The sequence below is a fragment of the Haliotis rufescens genome, unplaced genomic scaffold (genome assembly GCF_023055435.1).
Source record: "Haliotis rufescens isolate VD_foot unplaced genomic scaffold, xgHalRufe1.0.p SCAF_3, whole genome shotgun sequence".
NCBI classification, from domain to species: Eukaryota; Metazoa; Mollusca; class Gastropoda; order Lepetellida; family Haliotidae; genus Haliotis; species Haliotis rufescens.
The window spans coordinates 35,967,943-35,981,097 of NW_025964001.1; the positions used below are offsets into that span (position 1 = coordinate 35,967,943).

Consider the following 13,155-nt stretch of genomic DNA (forward strand, 5'->3'; position numbering starts at 1 on the left):
CAAGTCAGCAAGCCTGACCACTCGATCCTGCTAGTCCCCACTTCTGACAAGCATAGTTGCTTTTATGGCAAGCATTGTTGGTGAAGGCCTATTCTCTACCTGGATCTTCACATGTCCTACATATTTGGACTGGTTGAGAGAATGTAATTTAAGCAGAATTGTCTTCAGTCTGAAGCTGCAAACCAATGGCTGTCAGAGAGATCACTGCTGTGTGGGTATGATGACAGGTCGCATGGAGCAGGTCATCAACAGCAACATTTCCATGGCACCTACCAAGCTCTGAAGAACTATTTACCCCCCAAACTCCATCACAGGTAGAATAGATCTGCATCCCTCCTGCATCCCATGTTTGTGGTAATAGGTGACTAATGTTTGTTGGTTGATTAAGCTGCATCAACAATATGCCAGTTGTATGATGGCCGTCTGTAAGTAATCAAGTCTGGACCAAACAATCACATGACTGACATCATGAGCATCAATCTACTGAATTGGGATATGATGACATTCATCAACCAAGTCAGCCATCCTGAACATCCAATCTGTTAGTCGCCTCTTACGACAAGTATTCGGTGTAGGGGGCATATATTCTTAGCCAGAAGCCCCACAGGTCTCTGTGTCATACCAGAAAAGACTGCATGTCCTCATATGGAGCCTTTGGGATGCTTCTTATTTCACACCTATGAAAAATGCATGTCATAATATGGAGCCTCATAAGACACACATGGCTTGCTGAAGACCAAGTTTAACTCGGATCCTTGCGGGTCATGTTACCAACAGGATTGGGTGGTCAAGCTTGCTGACTTGGTTGATGCCTGTCACCGTATCCCAATTGCATAGATCAATGCTCATGATGTCAGTCACTGTACTGTTTGGTCCAGACAGGATTATTTACAAACTGCCATCATATAGCATTGATATTGCTAAAAGCAGCATTAAACAACAAACAAAATCATTAAGAAGATTTGGTATGTACCCGCTGTAACCTCCCAACAGGGTGCCAGAACCTGCCTCCATGATGATATATTATTTACCTTCAAATAAGAATACCTCAAACAATCTTCAAAGATTTTGTAATGAAATGGAATGCTGCATTCATATCATACATGGAAATCACTGACAAGATATTTCCGACTTACTTAATACTTAGGAAGCATTCACTATATGAACAACATATTCATTCTACAATAACCATATCACAAGATTACACACCCGTGAAGATCTGGGTAAAGAATAGGTCTTTAGCAAACCATGCTTGCCGCAAAACACGACTATGCTTGTCGAAAGAGGCGACAACGGCATCGGGTGGTCAGGCTCGCTGACTTTGTTGATGCATGTCATCGTATCCCATGTACGTAGATAGATGCTCATGATGTCAATCACTGGATTGTCTGGTCCAGTCTAGATTATTTACAGACTGCCGTCATATAGCTGGAATATTACTGAGCGCAGCATTACAAAACAAACAAAATCATTTAGAAGATGTTGCATGTGTACCAGCTGTCAGCTCCCCACAATGTGCCAGAATGTGAACCGTCCTCCACGATGATGAATCACAACATGTTGTAGGGAACCACTCTCTCTTCCACCTTCAGTAAATATATGGTATCGTCTGACCACTGCCCTTCATAAGTCCTGTGCACACTCCACATCTTCAGCAGAGGGAGCCTAACTCCCCCTCACTGCAATATAACACTGGTGGCAATAATAGCACAGGTATAACACTTCGGGTCTATCAAATACCATTTTCCACACTACTTGTTCCAGCTATTTTATTACTTGTTATCATGAGCTGTGAGTACAAAGAGGTCAAGACAAACACCATTCACATTTCACATTTTATACGAGATAAAACAGAATATATATATTGAAATAATGTGATCATTCCTGCATAGACTAGCACCCATAATCCCTTAATATTAAATATTCTCCAAATCAGCAAATGTATTGTCAACTGTCTTACATAATGATACTCCTTGATATATATATTTTTTTTGTAAAAAAATCATCTACAATTTTCTACATGGACTAGCACACATAATTCCAGAAACAGAAACAATATTAATTATTTGTAATATCAGCAACTGTATTGTCAACACAGGGTTTTTTGTTTTGTAAAATGTCATCTACACTTTTACACACCACATTGCAATAGTGTACCAGTGTTGTGTTTCCAATCTACCATGGATCATCCACTTACATGGGTGATAAATGTCAGTTCTCTGTTGGTAGATGTGCGCTCTCTGTACACCACAGCTCCTGTACATTCCATGCTGATTGAAACCCAGGCCAGACTGGATTACCTCCCCTGATTCACAAGGTCATGCTGTTCTGTTCAATAACACAAAGGCAGGTGATGGATGTGTACTTGGGTGAAAGTCACACACAGTACTCACACAAACACACATACACAGATGGATCTGCCACACTCTGGTAATCTTGATTATATTCCTTGAACTGATGCAACTTCAGAAACACTCCACACTGTTTTTGATCTCTGAAAAAACAGGAATAATGAAAACATTTGATTCCTATGCTAACAAATTTTGTGGTTGACTGACATCTACTCTCTGAAATGAAAATATTTAACAGAAAAAACAGTTGTTAAATTAACTTAGCAAATTTAAAAAAAAGAAGTCCAGAGACTCTTCATTTTCTGAAACGACAGTAAGTAAGTGAGTGAATATGGTTTTACGCCACTTTTAGCAATATTCCATTACGGTGGGGGACACCAGAAATAGGCTTCATATATTGTATCTGTGTGGGTGAAACTGCAGTAATCTACACTTGCCAACTATCATAGACTTGCATGGGCTGTATTGTACATATATTTGTTTCAGGGTCTGCATGACAGAGTAGTTTCATGGTTGCTGATAGCATGATTTGTAACACCTCTTATCTTATGTTTGCAAACCTTATGGTTCCAAAGTAAAGACACTCTGACAAGTGACTGTGCTCTTGTCTTTCGTTGTGCTTAAGTTTGCATGCCCAGTAAACAAGCGAATATAGTGCAATCCCATTAATATCCGATCTTGTACTCTGATATGGTATCTCGCTGCGTGGAGATCTGAGGACAGCTCCACGGGAAGTCACGTCAGGTGAACTCCCTAATCCACCAATCAGATAGACGCTTCTAAATTCTGGTACGAGTTATCAAATCTTTCTAACCAACATATCTGACACTGTATCTTGAACTAAAATGACAAGTTTAGACTTACATCTAGTCTCTGAAATGAACATATCTTACAGAAATAAACAGTTGTTAAAGTATCTTAATAGAATTATAATAAAAAGAAGCCCTGAGACTCTCTTCATTCCTGATACTGCAGTAATCTAGATTTGCCAAACATTATAGACTTGCATGGGCTGTATTTGATACATTTGTATCAGGGTCTGTGTGACAGACTATGACAAGTTTTGAAAGTAGAAAAAGAAGTGTAATCATATTGTTGAGGATATTTCATTCATCCTCTTGTTTCTGAGCCTTGGCATTGAAGGAATATTGGTGTTCTGTGTGGGTTTGTGAAATTGCCAAATTGAGGTGGTTACAAAATTGTTTTAAAATGATGACAACTGATTGGCTCAGGAAACTATGTCCTTATTCTAATAGGACTGTCAAAGTTTGATCAGGGTTCACCTGACACGACCTTCTATGGAGATGTCCTCAGATATTAATGCAGAGAGATATCATGTCGGAGTAAGAGACCAGATATAAATGATATTGAAATGAAGTGATAATCTCTTCTGAAGTGTCTGAAAACATGCTAAATAAAAAACCTATATTCATGTCAATAGTGAGTGTGTGATGTAATATTGATTCATGCTGCAATTTACAGCAACCATGTCTTGTGTCTGGCATCACTAAGTAATATAACACTAGCCAGTTAATAATCAGCATCACAAACCAGTGGTTGATAGCATAACTAACAATCCATCACCACTTAAGTACTGGCCTAAATGTTTTTCAAATTTCAAAATTTAAAATATTGCTAAAAATGGAGTGAGTGAGTGAGTTGGTTTTGACGCTGCTTTTAACAGTATTCCAGTTATATCACGGCGTGTCAGCTCAATGTAGGAGGAAAGCTCGAAGTGATGCAGGTCTCAGACGTTGACCACTTCAGTGAAACCCATGAGTATGGGTATGGTGCTGACAAACCTAGAAACATAATCGGGGCGAACCGGGTTTCAAACCCACTATTATAGGTTTCTGGCATGCCCAAGGGAAGCAACTCTGCACAGCAAACCGCGGCACCTTAGATGACTGGGCCACACGTGCCCCTACTAAAACTAGAATATTTGTTTATTTGTTTGTTGTTTACCACCACACTCAGCAATATTACAGCTATATGACGGCGGTTTGTAAATTATCGAGTCTGGACAAGACAATCCAGTGATTGACATCATGAGCATCGATCCACGCAGTTGGTACACAATGACATGCATCAACCAAATCAGGGAGTCTGACTACCCAATATTGTTAGTTGCCTTTTACCACAAGCATAGTCGTCTTTTACAGTAAGCATGGGTTGCTAAAGACCTGTTCTACCCCAGATCTTCATAGGTCTAAAAATGGAATATATATATATATATATATATATATATATATATATATATATATATATATATATATATATATGTTGAACCTCAATACTAACTACACCAAAGTCATCAAATTTCAACACATTTTAAACAAAAATAACCGAGGAAAGACCATAAATAGGTTTTCAAAATGGCTGTCATGGCGCCAGTCAAGCAAGTAGACCTTCACATAAAATTACGTGTCAAATTATGTGTCAAATTTTGAGGAAACATGGTATAGTGTCTCTTGCCACTTGAATGAACATGTATTTGTGTAATCAATACCCGGGATTGATTATTGTTCAAAACCCAACATAAACAGGTTTTTCAAAACAATCACGAATACGTTAAGGCCACTTGATGCAATATAGTTCATATTTATCAGTACTGGTATACCATATAAATATTATCCCCCAGCTCCACCTAAATCAGCAAGCACAGGGCCCAACACAACAGGTGTAATGAGGAGCTGTATATCAACTCCTGGCTCCACAGACAGCCGATACCAGCCTTTTCCCCATGTAACTGTTCGCCTTACGCTGGAGATAACACAAGCCATTAGGAAGGGCTACACTTATGTTGTAGTTCACAAATGTAGATAAATAGCACTAATGAGACTCTTATTCTTTAAAGGGGAAGTGTACACGCAAAAATCACTTTCTTTCTTTTTCTAAACAAAACGCAATTTTAGAATTAGTTAGTATCTGTGTTTGAAAATATACACTCATTTTTTTTCACAGTGAAAGTAGGAAGCTCACAATAGTGTTAAAATGATATGCCGTTATGAGGCCTTCGTTTTACGAGCGAAATAGGCCTGAGTTATCCCCCTTAGATTGTGACGTAATTGGTGCTAATTCAACTGGTTCCCTGTCTATTCTCAACGCAAAAGATATCAAGGACCAGTTTGCGGTAAAACAACATGGTCTACGACACACTCCGGCGCAGTGGTGACTCAGTTTAACACAATTCTGGCTGACATCTGAGACGCTAAAATCACAAAACTGTACCTACACCACGTGAAGCGGCTCTAACAAAGCATGATGACGTCATAATGTTTATCAATTGGCACCAATGACGTCATATTGCAAGGGGCATAAGCCATGGTGTTTTTGTTATGGAAATAGAACACTTGGTAAATGTGAAAAATATATATCGTTTTAATGCAAAAAATATGTTAATTAAATATGATGTTTTTATATTTTTGTCTATGACACTTCTATGTTAACACTTTTAATGTGGAAAAAGTACAAGAAAAATTGGTTCATTTCCGTGTGAACTTGCCCTTTAAAGTATGTGTTTGATTGGACGTGGAAAGTTTACACTGATATATGTTAAAGTATAAAACACAGAGTTTTGTAGATTGACCTACCTCCTGTTTGGTTTAGACATGTCATAAAAAGAAACCATGTACTTTTTACCAAGTGACTACAATTACCCCATGCTTGTAAAAGTCAACACAAATGCTTTTTGTTTTGTTTGTTTGTTTGTTGTTTAACGCCGCACTCAGGAATATTCAAGCTATATGACGGCGGTCTGTAAATAATCGAGTCTGAACAGACAATCCAGTGATTGACATCATGAGCATTGATCCATGCAATTGGGATACGATGACATGCATCAACCACGTCAGCGAGCCTGACCACCTGATCCCGTTAGTCACCTCTTACGACAAGCATAGTCGCCTTTTACGGCAAGCATGGGTTGCTGAAGACCTATTCTACCCCGGATCTTGCAGATTTAGTTGTTGCAGGCGAGATAAAAAGGGGTTTAATGACGTGTTCAAAATTAATGCACAAGTGATGTGCATTCACGTGTATGGTCCGGACTATTGCTGTTTTTATAGTGCTAGCCCACTGAGATACCATGCCGCAGTTTAACATGGATACCCAACTCAGACACAGTATACCCCTTAATGTTGAGCGCCAGGCTAAGTAACAACAAGTATCCTCTTTTAATGTCTTTTGACGCGGCCTTGGGATCAAACCACCAACCTTCCACTCTATATATACTAAATATATTATTGACCTTCAAAAATACTGTAAACAATCCTCAAAGTTATGGAATGAAATAGAATGCTGTATTCATGTCATACATGGAGATCGCTGACAAGATATTGGACACTAAGAACTTGATACTTAATGCTCATGAAGCAATCACTATATGAACAATTTATTCATTCTACCATATCACAAGATTACAGGCCAATGAAGATCATGGTAGAGAGTAGGTTTTCAGCAACCCATGCTTGCCGCAAGAGGTGACAAATGGGATCGGGTGGACAGGCTCGCTGACATGGTTGATGCATGTCATCATATCCCAATAATGTAAATACATGCTCAAGTCAATCACTGGATTGTTTGGTCCAGACTAGATTATTTACAGACCTCCATCATAGAGCTGGAATATAGCTGAGAGTGGCGGTAAACAACTACAAACAAACAAAACAAGATTTCAAATGTCTACCATCAAACCTCAAACGATTACTGAATCTCGAATGTATTTAAACTCATCATGATACTATAAAGAGGCGTTGGATCAGAATTTAAGTTTGCAAACTTGTGTGAAATGAGCAAATTGTCAGGGTGATATACCCTGACATACCTGAAATGATATACCCTGTAATCATGGTAATGTACAGGTATTAGAAACAAAGACTGGCCAAGTACCTGCAGGATGCTGTGACTGCAAGTTGGGTATCTGTTAGAGCAAGTTAGAATAATTTTATGCCACTTTTAGCAAAATTCCAGCAATATCATGGTGGGGGATTTAGAAAATAGGATTCACCCATTGTACCCATGTGGGGAATGAACCTGGCCCTCGGTGTGATGAGCAAACGTTTTAACCACTAGGTTACCCCACTGCCCCACCAAGCAGTTTGCAGATCCCTTTACAGAAGAAAGTCCCACACTCTTATGATTTCGGGAACCAACACTGTTATTCTGCATGACAAACACTTGGCTGCTATTTCCCTTAAGGTAAAAGGTAACTTTCGTCACATCTGTGTTTCATATAATACATGAACTATCCAAAGCTGATTTAAGTTCTAGAGAATAACATGCCCTTTCAGCTTGATCTGGGAGGAAACCCACTTCAGTGAAACCCACAAGCAGATGTATGATATGCTCTCAAACCTAGCAACATTACCAGGGTCAATATGGGATTCAAACTCATGGTCAGAGGTTGTGACTGCCTAAGGGACGCAACTCCTTAAGCAGTGCCTTTGATGACATCTTCCCGAGGCAAGAGAGTTAACTGACTATATAAGTCCAGTATCCACCCTTACTGAACTTGGCTGGTATTATGGAGTAACATTTTGGCTGGACTAACAAGTCTATGCATAGTCCAATCAAAATCGCGCACCGAAATCGAAATCCGGTTCGTAAACTGTCATGCAGATTTCAGTAGATTGCAAGATTTGCAAAACATGTGCATCGCCAACTCGTTGTCAGCAGATATTTTCCAAATCTTTTCATGTTTTTATTCAAGGTGCTCACGTGATTTGATGCATTTCGCGAAGTAAGACCCCTTTTATCACAATATAGATCTTGATCATTGATCAGATCATCCTGACTGGGAGCCACCATTTTGTGTGAAGCAAACGCAAGTGATACGAGAGGTGGAATCTGATTGGTCCATAGGAGAGGCTTAGAAGGGACATAACTGGTAATAGCCACTGGTGGCGCTCCGATCGTAATTCCAGTAATTCCAGCCTATTTCGGCAAGGGTGGAAACTGGACTTTTAAAGTCAGTTAACTCTCTTGCCTCGGGAAGATGCTTTGATGACTGCATCACCCATGTCACACTCATGGACTACGGCTGGTTATAATGCTTCTGAGTGTTGGAGTTTCAAACCGAAAATGAATCCAGTCCACAGAAAAATGTGTCTTCAATCAGGAGACCAAAAAATACTTCAGAAGAGTTTCTGTGAATAGCGTGTAAGCCTAGGGGTACACCTAGCTGATACAGGGGGGAACTTTCAACTGAGAAGGAGCCTTGAATGTAACAGGAATATTTCCCTCATTACGTGGGCAGTGCTGGTGGGAGGTGAATGCCTATCTCCAACCCACTGACACCACCTCCCATCTTCTCTACAGTAGAACACAGCCTCTATACACTCCAGGAATTTAATCTCCCAACCATATCTACTTAGCGCCCCTATTTTTAGAACATCTATTTTTGATTTTATATGTGAATGAGGCTAGTTTTATCTCACAATGCTCTAAAGAGAAATACTTGTCTGAAGAATTTTTTTCAATCATTCTGTCTGCTTCATTTAAGTTCTGCTTTGATACCGATTTAGAAACCCAGGTAAGCCGGAACTAGAGGTTCACAGTCCTTCTCAACAGCAAATGAAAAAGTTATTTTATTTGCAATGTGAGTTATCTGCTGCCTGCAGGAGGCTTCTTTTTGCATGTGGGTGAGTGAATGTTGTTTTACAGCACAATCAGCAGTATACCAGCCATGTTCCAGCCTGTAAATAACAGAGTCTGGGCAAATCATGCCAGATTTGACAGATCTTCACTATTGGAGTACAATGACGTGCAATCAAAGATACATCGTGACCACCCAATCTCATTTCAGGGGAACTGGAAACCTTTTTGGCATCGCATGTTGGTCCTGACACATCCTTTTGTATTTTGCTCTGATTAACACAATTTGTTTGTTGTTTAACGCTGCACACAGCATTATTCCAGCTATATGACGGAGGTCTGTAAATAATCAAGTCTGGACCAGACAATCCAGTGATTGACATCATGAACTTCGATCCACGCGATTGCAGTACGACATACATCAACCAAGTCAGCGATCCTGACCACCCGAACCTGTTAGTCACCTCTCATGACAAGCATGGCTTGCTGAAGACCAATTCTAACCCGGATCTTCACGTGGGAACAAGCAATACAAGCATACAGAAACAGTACTTTCAACCTGTTCTGAAATGTGCCAACAGTAAATTTCTAATTCACTTTTTTTACAGAAAAGTGGACCTTCCTTAGAAAAATAAAGCACAACAAACCAAGTCTTGCATGACGATAGAACTAAAATGATGAAGACAACATTCCTCACCAGTGGTGTTTCGCTCATGTTTATGTAATCTGTAATCATGACAACCAGACTTGTTTGTTGATGTTAAGATAGCACCAACACATCCTACACGGAATGCACATTAGTTATGACATGCACCTCACGGATACATAAACACCTTGTCAGGTACTCAGCTCGTTTAGCAAGGGCAGCACAGGTGTCAGACTAGCTGCAGTCTTGGATTCGGTTGGGTGAGAGGGCAGAGCGGACTTGTCCTTAAGGTGGACATGATGTATCATTCAGTCACATAAAGGTGATATCTGGTATATCAGTAGACAAAATGTACATATACAATGGTACATGTTAATGATATCAGCTGACATGATATGCTTATTGTTGACAATGGTGGATATCAGTGATATTAGCAAATATAATGCACCATGTGTCATACAATGGAGGATATTAATGATATCAGCCGACATGATATGCTTATTGTTGACAATGGTGGATATCAGTGATATTAGCAAATATAATGCACTATGTGTCATACAATGGAGGATATTAATGATATCAGCCGACATGATATGCTTATTGTTGACAATGGTGGATATCAGTGATATTAGCAAATATAATGCACTATGTGTCATACAATGGAGGATATTAATAATATTAGCTGACATGATATGCTTATTGCAGACAATGGTGGATATCAGTGATATTAGCAGACATAATGCACCATGTGTCATACAATGGAGGATATTAATGATATCAGCTGACATGATATGCTTATTGTTGACAATGGTGGATATCAGTGATATTAGCAGACATAATGCACCATGTGTCAAACAATGGAGGATATTAATGATATCAGCCGACATGATATGCTTATTGCAGACAATGGTGGATATCAGTGATATTAGCAAATATAATGCACTATGTGTCATACAATGGAGGATATTAATGATATCAGCTGACATGATATGCTTATTGTTGACAATGGTGGATATCAGTGATATTAGCAAATATAATGCACTATGTGTCATACAATGGAGGATATTAATGATATCAGCTGACATGATATGCTTATTGCAGACAATGGTGGATATCAGTGATATTAGCAGACATAATGCACCATGTGTCATACAATGGAGGATATTAATGATATCAGCTGACATGATATGCTTATTGCAGACAATGGTGGATATCAGTGATATTAGCAGACATAATGCACCATGTGTCATACAATGGAGGATATTAATGATATCAGCCGACATGATATGCTTATTGCAGACAATGGTGGATATCAGTGATATTAGCAAATATAATGCACCATGTGTCATACAATGGAGGATATTAATGATATCAGCTGACATGATATGCTTATTGCAGACAATGGTGGATATCAGTGATATTAGCAGATATAATGCACCATGTGTCATCCAATGGTGCACATTGATGATATCAGCCGACATGATATACCATATTGCAGATAATTCTGGATATCATTGATAACAGCTGAGATAATATACCATAATTTGAACAGTTGTGTATATCAGTGATATTGGTTGACTAATATACATACAAACACTGCTGTGTCGAACTTGATGTGTCAAACTGTCTCAAAACTAAAAGCTAGATCCTTGCATATTCCTTCTTTATTCATCAATTACGGTTGTGTCGAATCTCGGATGACTGAAAGTATTTACGTAGGTCCCTTCAGCTTCGAACAACGGTATTTGACTGTAATTCATACAACGGTATATATAGGGGATATCAGCTGACATACTGTACAGAGTTCACACGACGGTGGATGAATCTCCATGTCTCAAACATAGTCTGTCTCCCCATCAGATACAACGTATTGGGCCTCCACTGCATCAGGATTATTCTCATTTGTTGTTCATGTTGATATTACCCTAATTTATCTCTTATAACCATGTATCCAGCTTAGTAATGCACTCTTGTTTTGTGAGGTTTAAGCTGAGTTTAGGCTAAATTCAGCAGACAGAAAACTTGAACCTTTTTTTAAAGCTATTTGCAGGTTCACAAGCCTACACGGATCACCCAATGTTGGCTTGAGCTGAAGAGAATACCAGTCTGTTATCTGTATGTATTAAATGTTAACCATAAATTGTAAATTGTGCTTGCAAAATTTAAATGAAAATTCATATTTCATATGCTTAATATTTTTCTATAAAAAAACCCATAGTTTTTAGTGATATTTTTTTTCGTATTTTATTTTCATTTACCAAACCTAACTGATTTATTCCCTGTCTGCAATACATTGGCGCTTACAGGATCACTACACAAATAAATAGGGCAACACACCAAATATGGAAACACGAATATGTTTTGCTGACAACTGTTACTGTGAACATCATTTCCAGAAATGAAACACAGAGTTTCATCTTATCATCTGTCACAACACGTCAACATGATCAATAAAACCAGATTATATATATTAATCTGAAGACTAAATTCAGGAGGATATTTGGTAGAGCCGGAATGTGCCAAGTTCCCAGTTCAGGGGAAGTACGGCATCAAGGCAAGCAGGTGGTTTCCATATTGTTCTACACAGAATAGAAAATACCACGAGTGCTGCATAGTCTATCCAGAGCCTGCCTTTACCATCATGCTCCAGGGTTACTGAAATAACATGCATTTTGACCGAGCTTCAAACATTAAAGCTCACAAAGTCACACAGCAAAATCCTAATTAATCTCCCACAAACGCAAATTGGTCCCACATTCCGAGCGAAGTGTTTTGGTGGAGAACATAGTGTGTGTTTTATCACAGATCCATGTGGCTGATGGGGAACAATACCACTGATTCAGCAGTCCCGGACTGGTAGACGGAGTCCATATGTGATGCTGGAGGGCAGGAGCTAAAAAAGGCTGAATGAATTGACTTGGATTTGGGAAATATGATTTGGTGCCGCTAGGGGTCATTGAGGAAATGCTGCTGCTGCTGCTGGCTTATCACATCTCACATAATCACACACATCAATCACTGGCTTATCACATCTCACATAATCACACACATCAATCACGGTGGAACAGAAGTAGACACATAAAGGAGGGACATAAGTGAGTGGAAGCCTTGCTTTATGGTGTAGTCAGCAATAACACTCCCTCACATCAGTGTGTGCTGCTGGGTGAGTGAGTGAGGGACTGGGTGAGTGAGTGAAGACTGTGAGTGAGCGAGCAAGTGAAAGACTGTGAGTGAGTGACTGGGTGAGTGAAAGTTGGTCTGGGTGAGTGAGGGACTGGGTGAGTGAGTTAGTCGGTGAGTGAGTGAAGACTGAGTGAGCGGCTGGGTGGGTGAGTGAGTGAGTGAGCAAGTGAAAGACTGTGAGTGAGTGACTGGGTGAGTGAGTGAGTGAGTGAGTGGGTGAGTGAGGGACTGGGTGAGAGAGGGACTGGGTGAGTGAGGGACTGGGTGGGTGGGTGGGTGAGTGAGAAAGTGACTGGGTGAGAGAGGGACTGGGTGGGTGAGTGAATGAGTGAGTGAGTGAGTGAGTGAGTGAGTGGGTGGGTGAGCAAGTGAAAGACTGAG

The 13,155-nt window shown here is 39.7% G+C and overlaps 1 long non-coding RNA gene across 1 annotated transcript; it reads right to left on the bottom strand.

The window, feature by feature from the left end:
• Window positions 1–1,752: 1,752 nt before the first annotated feature.
• On the bottom strand, window positions 1,753–12,848 carry LOC125384251. The gene is made up of 2 exons (XR_007223085.1): window positions 12,424–12,848; window positions 1,753–2,494 (listed from the first exon to the last, which is right to left on the bottom strand). It is a non-coding gene; the product is annotated as an uncharacterized LOC125384251 (long non-coding RNA).
• Between the last annotated feature and the right edge of the window lie 307 nt (window positions 12,849–13,155).